The following is an 11,046-nucleotide window of genomic DNA, read 5'->3' on the forward strand; positions in this document are numbered from 1 at the left end:
CACCCCTCCTACTCCCTGTTGTTAGAGACCAGAGGTGGTGTTTGCCCCCACCTGGCCCCGCTCCAGAAGGAGGGGTTATTATACGTCTGATTGAATCAGCTTCCAGGATCATTATTGGTCCTTGGAGGTAATTAGGGCGCTGTCGCTTCAAAGTCCCAAATTCAGGCGCCCCACTGGGGACTAGAGCGACTGCTCCCCACCCCACCCACTGCAAGCTCAGAGGTTGGAGAGAACTGCCTCCCCGAAGGAACCCAGACCCAGGCTTGAGACTTTGCAAAGAGACACAAGATGCGGATTGCCATGTGAAGTTTCTGGATTTTTTAAAATGTTAGAACGATGAATTGGAAAAGCTTTAAAACACTGCACAGGCCAAACAACATGTCTATGGGCAGGACCTGGCCAGCTGGCCTGGGTGCTGTGGGGCTTGTTGAACGCCTAGAGGTAGGGATGAGGGAGAGAAGGAGTCAGGAAGGATGCTAACTGCATCCTGGACTCTGGGACACCCATGCCCTGGCAGAGATGTGCCCTAAGAGGAACGAACTCACGGCCACAGGCACAGATTGAGCACCTACTGTGTGCATGGCTCTGTGCTAGGATGGGGGATACAAAACACTTCAGAGGACTGCACCCTGGCTCAGGGGCTGGATGGGCTGACCTCAGGAAACCTGGGTTCCAGGCCTGATTTGCTCTCCTATAACTGCTGTGTGAACTTGGGTTGATTCATCATCTCTCTGGGATTCAGCACACAGCCTTTGTTGATATTAGATTAACTAAATCCAGTAAGGGAAGATTTTGAAGGGCCTCTGGGTGTCTGGATAGGGAATCTGGGCTGGGTCTAATAGGAAGTAGGAATCACCCCAGGTTCTTGAGCAGGGGAGTGACATGTTGAATAGGAAAGTGAAGCGGGCTACCTGTGCAGAGACACACATCATCCAGGTGTGGGGTAGTGAGGACAGGAACTAAAGCTTATGCAAATCAGATCTGATCACCTCTAGCTCAAAAACCTTGCATGGGTCCCTGCAGCCCTCACATGAAAGTCCTTTCTTCTTACTATGGTCCATGGGCAGGGCCAGCTTCATGTAATGAAGGGTCAGTGTAATGCTCTGCTGTCACTGTCTTGAAATACTTAATAATTGTTGAACAAGGAGCTCCTTTTTTCTCATTTTGCACCAGGCCCTGCAAATTATGAAGGGACCCACAGGGACCTTTCAGTCTGGCCCCTTTTCCCCTCTCCTCATCCAAACCCCACTTCTCCCTTACCCTTCATACTTCAGTCACGTTGGTCTTCCATCAGTTTCTGGAGATTATTCCTGCCTTGGTACATTTGTGTAGTCTGTTCCCCTTGCCTGGAACACCCCCACCCTCACGTCGAGACCAACTTAGTTTTTTTGTTCAACAATTTCTTATCTTCCAGACTTGAGCATAATTATCTCCTGAGAGATAACTCCTCTGACCTCCCAGAACTACCTATTCAAAACAAAACTTTAAAAATTATTTAAGCCAGCCAGGCACGATGGCTCATGCCTGTAATCCCAGCACTTTGGGAGGCCCAGGTGTGCGGATCACTTGAGGTCAGGGGTTCAAGACCAGCCTGGCCAGCATCATGAAACCCCGTCTCTACTAAAAATACAAAAATTAACCGGGTGTGGTGGCAGGAGCCTGTAATCCCAGCTACTTGGGAGGCTGAGGCAGGAGGATTGCTTGAACCTGGGAAGCAGAGGTTGCAATGAGCTGAGATCACGCCATTGCACTCCAGCCTGGGCGACAGAGTAAAACTCTGTCTCAAAGAAAAAAAAGAAAAAAAAATGATTTAAGCCTGAGTGCAGTGGGTCACTCCTGTAATCCCAATACTTTGGGAGGCAAGGCAAGAGTATTGCTGAGGCCAGGAGTTCCAGACCAGTCTGGGCAACACAGCAAGATCTCGTCTGTACAAAAAATAAGAAAATTAGCCAGACATGGTGGTGTGTGCCTGTAGTCCCAGCTACTTCGGTGGCTGAGGCAGGAGGATTGCTTGCACCCAGGAGTTCAAGGCTTCAGTGAGCCATGATTGCGCCACTGCACTCCTACCTGTGCAACAGAGCTAGACCCTGTCTCAAAAAATAAAAATGCAGTAATGGAGGCATTTCAGACATCTGTCAGCAGCCATAGGTGTTCAGGGGCTTTGTGCTTGTAATGGTTTATTTAGTAACAAATATTCAGCTGGAGCGGGCATCATGGCTCACACCTGTAATCCTAGCACTTCGGGAGGCTGAGGCAGGAGGATTGCTTGAGCCCAGGAGTTTGAGACCAGCTGGGCAACAAAGTGAGACCTGATCTCTACAAAAAACAAAATACATAAAATTAGCTGGGCATAGTGGCATGCACCGGCTGAGGTGGGAGGATTGCTTGAGCCCAGGAGGTCAAGGCTACAGTGAGCTGCGATCACACCATTGCACTCCAGCCTGAGAGACAGAGTGAGACCCTGTCTCAAAAAATTAAAAACTTAATTAATTTTAAAAAATTCAACTGGGGAAATAGTTCTAGCTCTCTCTTTCTCTCTCTCTCTCTCTTTTTTTTTTTTTTTGGAGGCAGAGTTTCACTCTGATACCCAATCTGGAGTGCAGTGGCATGATCTCGGCTCACTGCAACCTCCACTTTCCAGGCTCAAGGGATTCTCCCACCTCAGCCTCCCAAGTGGCTGGGACTATAGGTGCGTGCCACCACACCCAGCTCATTTTTGTACTTTTTGTAGAGATGGGGTTTTGCCATGTTGCCCAGGCTGGTCTTGAACTCCTGGACTCAAGCGATCCTCCCACCTCAGCCCCCCAAAGTGCTGGGATTACAGGCATGAGCCACCACACTTAGCCAAATTGCCATCTCTTAATGAAGTAAATAAAACCATTTACACCACAAGAGACAGAGGGAAGGGATAGGATTTGTCCAAAACATAATAAATCCCCTTGGCCAAATTCATGGACCCTGGCAGGGTAAGATCAGAGATAGCATCATTTCTGCCTATGTGGCTGACATTCATTATGTAAGTCCCATGTACCAGGATCCCCGTCCCATGCAAGCTCTGTGAATGATCACTCCCAAACTTATAAGGTTGGAAGTATTAGCTCCCCACTTTGTGGATGAGGAAACTGAGGCCTAGAGAAATTAAGTAACTTGCCAAATGTCACACAGTGAAGAATTGACAGAGTTGGGATTTGCACCTAGATCTGTCCAACTCCAGATCTCCCTGAGCCCTTCACTACCACAAAATAGCTACTCAACTGGCTTGCTGTATGATTTGGGGCAAGTTCATCAACCTTTCTGAGTCTCAGATTCTTTTTTTCTTTTTCTTTTTTTGAGATGGAATTTCCCTCTTTTCACCCAGGCTGGAGGGCAATGGCACAATCTCAGTTCACTGCAACCTCCGCCTTCCGGGTTCAAACCATTTTCCTGCCTCAGTCTCCCAAGTACCTGGGATTACAGGTGCCCACCACCATGCCTGGCTAATTTTTGTATTTTTAGTACAGACAAGGTTTCACCATCTTGGCCAGGCTTATCTCGAACTCCTGACCTCTGGTGATCTGCCTGCCTCAGCCCCCCAGAGTGCTGGGATTACAGGCATGAGCCACTGTGCCCAGCCTCTTTTTCTTTTTTTTAAGACAAGGTCTTATTCTGCCGCCCAGGCTGGAATGCAGTGGGCAATCTCTGCTTACTACAGCCTCAACCTCCTAGGCTCAAGTGATCCTCCCACTTCAGCCTCCCAAGTAGCTGGGACTACAGGCATGCGGCACCAGGCCCAGTTAAGCTGAGCCTCAAATTCTTTACCTATAACTTGTCCCTTATTTAAGCTAACACATAGTAGGTGCTGAAGTTGATTCTCTCTCTCTCTCTCTTTTTTTTTTTTTTGAGACACGGTCTTGCTCTCTCACCCAGGCTGGAGTGCAATGGCATGATCTCGGTTCAGTGCAGCCTCAACCTCCTGAGCTCAAGTGATCCTCCTGCCTCAGCTTCCCAGAGTAGTGGGATTACAGGCATGCACCACTGTTGATTCTTTATAGATGTTAATTATCTACTTAACACACACGCCCCTCCAACTCCCACCACACATACAGACACAGACACACAGACACACACACACACACACACACACACATGCATGCATGCACGCCAGCCCCACAACAGGAGGAACAGAAGCAATGCTTTGTGTTCTGTAACCTGTTTCCTTTTCCTGGACACACAGGAAAGTCATGTTCTCATTTTTCCTGCAGTTAGTAGAGTCATGTGACTACATAAAGGCCAATGAAATTATACGTGACCCCTGCGCAAAGGCAGTTAAGTGTGGATGTGCCTCCTTTGATTTTCTGATTCCCTTTCCACATGCAGAGGATTCAGGAATAGATTCCATGGAGAGCCTGGGGTGGAGGCAGGATTGGGGGGCAAGGTCACTGCTTGGAAAAGAGCTCCCTGGGAGAGCCCCAACCTATATCAGACTTTGCAGGAGTGAGAAATAAACTCTGATTGGGTTAAACCACTGAGATATTTGGTTTGTTACAGCAGCCAGCATTAATTACACTGAATAAAACTGTGTATCAGTTATCAATTGCCACAACAATGCTACATAACAAACCACCCCAAAACTTACTGCCTTAAAACAGCAACCATTTTTTTTAGCTCAAGATTTCATGGACTGGCACTTAAGCCTGGGTTCAGCTAAAGATTTTTTTGGTCTCAGTTGGGCTTACTCATGTATCTGTGGTCAGCTATTGGATTAGCTGGCGACTGACTAGGACAGCTTCAGCTAGGATAACTAGTCCCTGTTCCAGTGGTCTCTTAGGCAGGATAGCCCAGGCTTGTTCACATAACAGCTGTGAGAGTTCCAAGAGAATGAGTGGAATCTCTTAAGGCCCAATCTCTTAACACCCAGGCTTCGAACTGGCGATGCCACTTCCGTATATTATATTGGCCAAAAATAGTCACATGCCTGGCTGGGAATGGTGGCTCACACCTGTGTAATTCCAGCACTTTGGGAGGCTGAGGTGGACAGATTACTTGAAACTAGGAGTTCAAGACCAGCCTGGACAACATGGGGAAACTCCATCTCTATAAAAATTAGTCAGGTGTGGTGGTGAGTGCCTGTAGTCCCAGCTACGCGGGAGGCTGAGGTGAGAGGATCACCTGAGCCAAGACAGGTCAAGGCTGTAGTGTGCCATGATCACACCACTGCACTCCAGCTTGGGTGACAGAGATCCTGTCTTAAAAAAGAGCTCAGCCTCTAGAATCACAGCCCTGGGCTTAAGTCCTGACTCACTTGCTATTGATTTTGGGCAAGTGCCGTCCCCTCTCTGAGACTTACATTTCCCTTCTATAAAACAGGTGCTGGGGCCAGGCATGGTGGCTGACACCTGTAATCCCAGCACTTTGAGAGGCCAAGGCAGGCGAATCACCTGAGTTCAGGAGTTCAAGAGTAGCCTGGACAACATGGTGAAATCCCGTCTCTACTAAAAATATAAAACTTAGCCAGGTGTGGTGGCGCACGCCAGTAATCCTAGCTACTCACTACTCAGGAGGCTGAGGCAGGAGAATTGCTTGAACCCAGGAAGTGGAGGTTGCAGTGAGCTGAGATTGTGCCATTGCACTCCGGCCTGGGCAACAAGAGTGAAACTTTAAAAAACAAACAAACAAACAAAAAAAAACAACCAAAAAACACAGGTGCTGGAAGAGAGGAGTCCTAACATTGGGGGCTATTGTGAGAATTGACTGAGGGAATGCACCATGGAAATGTGTGCTGTAAATTACCTATTTTATTACACCCAACGTGGGCTTAATAGCTGTCAGGGAGTGTTAGTATTATCTCACCGAAACCCTCAATTTACAGAGGAGAAAAACAGAGGCTCAGGCAGGTGATGTGACTTGCCAAGGCTGCATAGCTAAGGAGCAGTGATGAACCCACCGTACTTAAGTTTGTCTGTTTCCAGAATCTAAGGTCTTAGCCTCGCTACAGTTAGAAAGTCCTAGGTTTGAGTCTCGACTCTGTCCATTATAGCTGTGTGACCTTGGGCAAGTCACTTTTCTCTCTGGGCCTCATTTTTTTTCTTTGTCTAAAGAAATTAGCATCTGTCTCATAATGCCATGGGGAATCAATGGGAAAATACAAAGAAAGTGCTTAGCAGAGTGCCAAGGAGGGACAGTATGCATGCTCAGCAATTGAAGGCTGCCAAGTTCCTGTTATCATCAGGGGCAGTGTTCCATCCATCAAAAGGGCTAACAATAGTCTTAGCCCGGCCAGGCACAGTGGCTCATGCCTGTAATCCCAGCATTTTGGGAGGCCAAGGCAGGTGGATCACCTCAGTTCAGGAGTTCGAGACCAGTCTGGCCAAAATGTCGAAACCCCATCTCTACTGAAAATACAAAAATTAGCCAGGTGTCGTAACGGGCCCCTGTAATCCCAGCTACTTGGGAAGCTGAGGCAGGAGAATCACTTGAAGCCAGGAGGCAAGGGTTGCAGTGAGCCAAGATTGCGCCACTGCACTCTAGCCAGGGTGACAGAGTGAGACTCTGTCTTTAAAAAAAAAAAAAAAAAGGAATAGTCTTAGCCAGTGGGGGTAGGGTGAGGAATAAGTAAGTTACTGTGGGCTAAGCTTTAGCACAGTGCCCAGCACATATTATAAACTTCATAAGCAGTTGCTATTTTAAAGGGTTTTTGTTTTGTTTTGTTTTTGAGACAAGAACTCACTCTGTCGCCCAGGCTGGAGTGCAGTACTTTTAAAGTTCTGAACCCTGTTGGAGGCCAACATGAGACCATGGGGGACCCCAGGCCCCAACTGACAGTGGCTCCAGGCACTGCCTCTGCTGCCATTTGGCTATTATTAGGCCCAGCGTCCTCATCTCAAATCCAGATGGGGAGCGAGAAGGGTGGGTAGGGCAGGGCCTGGCTGGCGGAAGGCTGGGAACACGTCTTGGAGGCTGGGTTAGGGTTTGGGCCCCACCCTGCCTGCCTTCCCTTGCTTGCAGCTGGTCCAGCCACCATGTCTACACTTGGCTCTGAGGTTGGTGCAGAGCACTCCCTCCCACCATGGCCGCCTCCTCTGGGAAGATTCAGAGCCCTTCTGCAGCCTCAGCACTTTTCCGCCTGCCCCAGAGGGGCCAGGCCTGTGTGGAAACTCTGAATTGGACACTGCGCGCCTTCAGAACCAGCAAAGGAGCCATCCACCCTGCTGTCTACATGTCTTCATGCCTCCAGTGAGGCTTACTGGATCTGCTGAGGGGGAAGGGCCTATATACCTGGGTTCAAATCCCTTCCCTACCACCAACATGCAGTGTCAACTTGGACAAATGACTTCCCCTCTCTGAGCCTCAGTTTCTTTGCCCATAAAAGGGACAGACTATTAGCATCTGCTTTATAGGGCTGTGGTGATGGTTACATGAGTGCATCGTATGCCATAGGCACTCAATATGCGTCAGTTATTTCATGCTTAAGTGTGCCAGGCCCTGAGGAGGAAACAAAGTTTTGGGAGGTTGAGAATCCAGGATGCAGAATGGCTCTGCTCCTGATTTGCTACACTACCTGAAGCCTGTCCCTTGTCCTCTCTGGGACTCAGTTACCTATTTGAACCATAAGGTGGGTATCCAGGACTCTGTGATGCCAAGATTCAGGTGCTATGTTCAGAAGTAGAGAGAAGGGTTTGCTGGGATCCCACACTGACATGTTGGTAAAATATTCATTCTCGGACTGGACTCTGGAGCCAAAATACCCTCGGCCCCTGAGCTGCTCCAGACACTCCCTACTCTGCCAGTCCAGGGCTGAACCTGGAAGAATCTAGACCCTTCTCATTACAGTTTTTTGCCCTAGGAGGGCCTGAAGGAGGCCAGTCAAACCCCCTCATTTTACAGATGGGCAGACTGAGGCCCAGGTCTCCCCAGTGCTCAGGCTTCATCCAAGTGGCGCTTCCAAATGGTGGATGGTAGAATATGGTGATTAAGAACAAATGTTCTGGCCAGGCGCAGTGGCTCACACCTGTAATCCTAGCACTTCGGAAGGTCAAGGCAGGTGGATTGCTTGAACCCAGGAGTTCAAGACTAGCCCTGGCAACACAGGGAGACCCTTGTCTCTACAAAAAATAAAAAAAATTAGCCGGGCATGGTGGCACGTGTCTGTAGTCCCACTGTGAGCCTGGGAGGTCAAGGCTGCAGTAAGCCATGGTTGTGCCACTCCACTCTCCAGCCTGGGTGACAGAGTGAGACTCTGTCTCAAAAACAAAACAAAACAAAACAAAACAAAAACAACAAAAGAATGAGGGTTCTGAGCCTGTCTCCTTATCTGTATAATGGTGGTCCTACCTCACAGGACTCAAGCTGTGAAGGTCATAGTGGCAACAAAATTGCCACACATGTAGTATAAGCATGATCAGGAGCCAGTGTCCAACCCCTCAGGTAGCAATTACATAGTGTCCCACCATGAGCCTAGACCCCCACTCCCTGCGCCCAGGCATCAGGGACTCCCAGAAGTCTAAAGAGGTCCAGGCTGGCACATCCAGAACTCTCTCCTTCCTGTTCCAGCCCCTTGCCTCTCCTTTGTCTGTGAGGCTGGGTCTCCTGGAATTCATTGCTGCCAAGTGGGCATCTGAGGCCCCTTCTCCTCCTGCAGGGCCAGAAGTTTGCCTGGCACTGTTGCCCAGAGAACACAGTGGCTGGATGACATCATGGAGATGATGGCCTTGCCAAACTGGTTTCCCAACAGGTCCTCAGTACCACTCCGAGGGCTGCTGGCCATGACCTAGGGCGCACCCAGTTCTGCACATAAGGAGGAAGGTCATACCCCTTGGATCCAGCCAACCCCAACAAGAGCCATCCATCTCTAGGGACTCCATTCTCCAGCCTCACCTGCCTGTCTGTTGCCCAACAAGGTCCTCACAATCCTACTTCCGTTCCTTTGCTAATGCTGTTCCCGTCTCCAGAATGACAGTGCTGTCCTGGGGAGAGAGGCTTAGAGAGCCCAAGGCACAGCTCCTCCGTTGTGCATATGAGCAAGATGAGGCTCCAAGAGGGCCAACCCTTACCTAGGGTGGAGCCAGGGGTAAGACACCCATCACCCTTCTTGCCTCCTGACCCAAGGCCTGGGTTTTCCCTGCAGGACCCTGACTGGGTGGAGGGTTAGCCAGGGTGACTTAGGGATGCAACGCAGACAGCATGGTAAAATAGTCATTCTCAGACTTGGGCTCTGGAGCAAAATATTACCCCTAGCCTCTGAGCTGCTCCAGCCACTTCCCATCCTGCCTTTCCAGGGTTGAACCTGGAAGAACCTAGAGTAGACCCTTTCTGTGACAGCCCCTTGCCCTAGGAAGGCCTGAAGCAGACCAGTCTAATCACCTCATTTTACAGGGGGCAGGCTGAGGCCCAGGCCTCTCTGGTGCCCACAAGATACATTCATCCTGCTCACCTGGCATTCAGAATCCTTGGCAAAGAGAACCACCCACATTTCCTGCTCCGCCCACAGCCTGTCCGCCTCCTTTTCCCAGACTATTGGTCTTTGCTCACACTGTTCCTCTGCCACAAATGCCCTCTCATGCCTTTCCCCCTCTTCTATGTGGGATGAATTTTAAAAATTAGCTGGGTGTGGTGGTGTGTGCCTGTAGTCCTAGACTCTTGGGAGGCTGAGATGGGAGGATTGCTTGAGCCAGGAGTTTGAGGCCATGGTAAGCTGTGATCATGCGACTGCACTCCAGCCTGTGGGACACAGCAAGATCCTGTCTCCAAAAAAAAACAAGTGTGGCACACAGTTTATATGCCACTTCCCTAAGAAGTCTTCCAGAGCTTCCCCCATCCAAGTGGCAGCAAAGTAGAGGGAAGGGGCTGGAGTGCAGTGGCACGATCGTGGCATGAACCTTGAGAACCTCGTGCTTTTTGTCACAATAAGAAAAAAAAACTTTAAAATCACTAAGTTCTCTCTCTCTCTTTTTTTTTGAGACTGAGTTTCGCTCTGTCATCCAGGCTGGAGTGCAGTGGCACAATCTCAGCTCACTACAAGCTCCGCCTCCTGGGTTCACGCCACATTCTCCTGCCTCAGCCTCCCGAGTAGCTGGGACTACAGGTGCCCGCCACCATGCCCGGCTAATTTTTTTTTGTAGTTTCAGTAGAGACAGGTTTTCACCATGTTAGCCAGGACAGTCTCGAGCTCCTGACCTCGTGATCTGCCCACCTGGGCCTCCCAAAGTGCTGGGATTACAAGCATGAGCCACCGTGCCCAGCCCTTTTTTTTTTTTTTGACATAGCGTCTTGCTCTGTCATCAGGCTGGAGTGCAGTGGTGTGACCTCGGCTAACTGCAACCTCTGACTCCCTGGTTCAAGTGATTCTCCTGCGTCAGCCTGGCAAGTAGCTGGGATTACAGGCATGTGCCACCACGCCCAGCTAATTTTTGTATTTTTAGTAGAGATGGGGTTTTACTATGTTGACCAGGATTGTCTCAGTCTCCTCAGCTGAGGTCAGGAATTTGAGACCAGCCTGGCCAATATGGTGAAACCCTGTCTCTACCAAAAATACAAAAATTAGCTGGATATGGTGGCACATGCCTGTAATCCCAGCTACTCAGGAGACTGAGGCAGGAGAATTGATTGAACCCAAGTGGCAGAGGTTGCAGTGAGCCGAGATTGCACCACTGCACTCCAACCTAAGCAACAGAGCAAGACTCCGTCTTAAAAAAATAGGTCAGGTGCAGTGGCTCATGCCTGTAATCCCAGCACTTTGGGAGGCCGAGGTGGGCAGATCATGATGTCAGGAGTTCGAGACCAGCCTGGCCAACTTGGTGAAACCCCATCTGTACTAAAATACAAAAACTAGCCAGGTGTGGTGGCGGGTGCCTGTAGTCCCAGCTACTCGGGAGGCTGAGGTAAGAGAATGGCATGAACCTGGGAAGCGGAGCTTGTGGTGAGCCGAGATTGCACCACTGCACTCCAGCCTGGGTGAAAGAGCGAGACTCCATCTCAAAAATAAAATAAAATAAAATAAAATATACAAAAACTAGCCAGGCTTGTGGTACATGCCTGTAATCATAGCTACTCGGGGGGGCTGAGGCAGGA

This window comes from Gorilla gorilla, chromosome 16 (assembly GCF_029281585.2).
Source record: "Gorilla gorilla gorilla isolate KB3781 chromosome 16, NHGRI_mGorGor1-v2.1_pri, whole genome shotgun sequence".
NCBI lineage: Eukaryota > Metazoa > Chordata > Mammalia > Primates > Hominidae > Gorilla > Gorilla gorilla.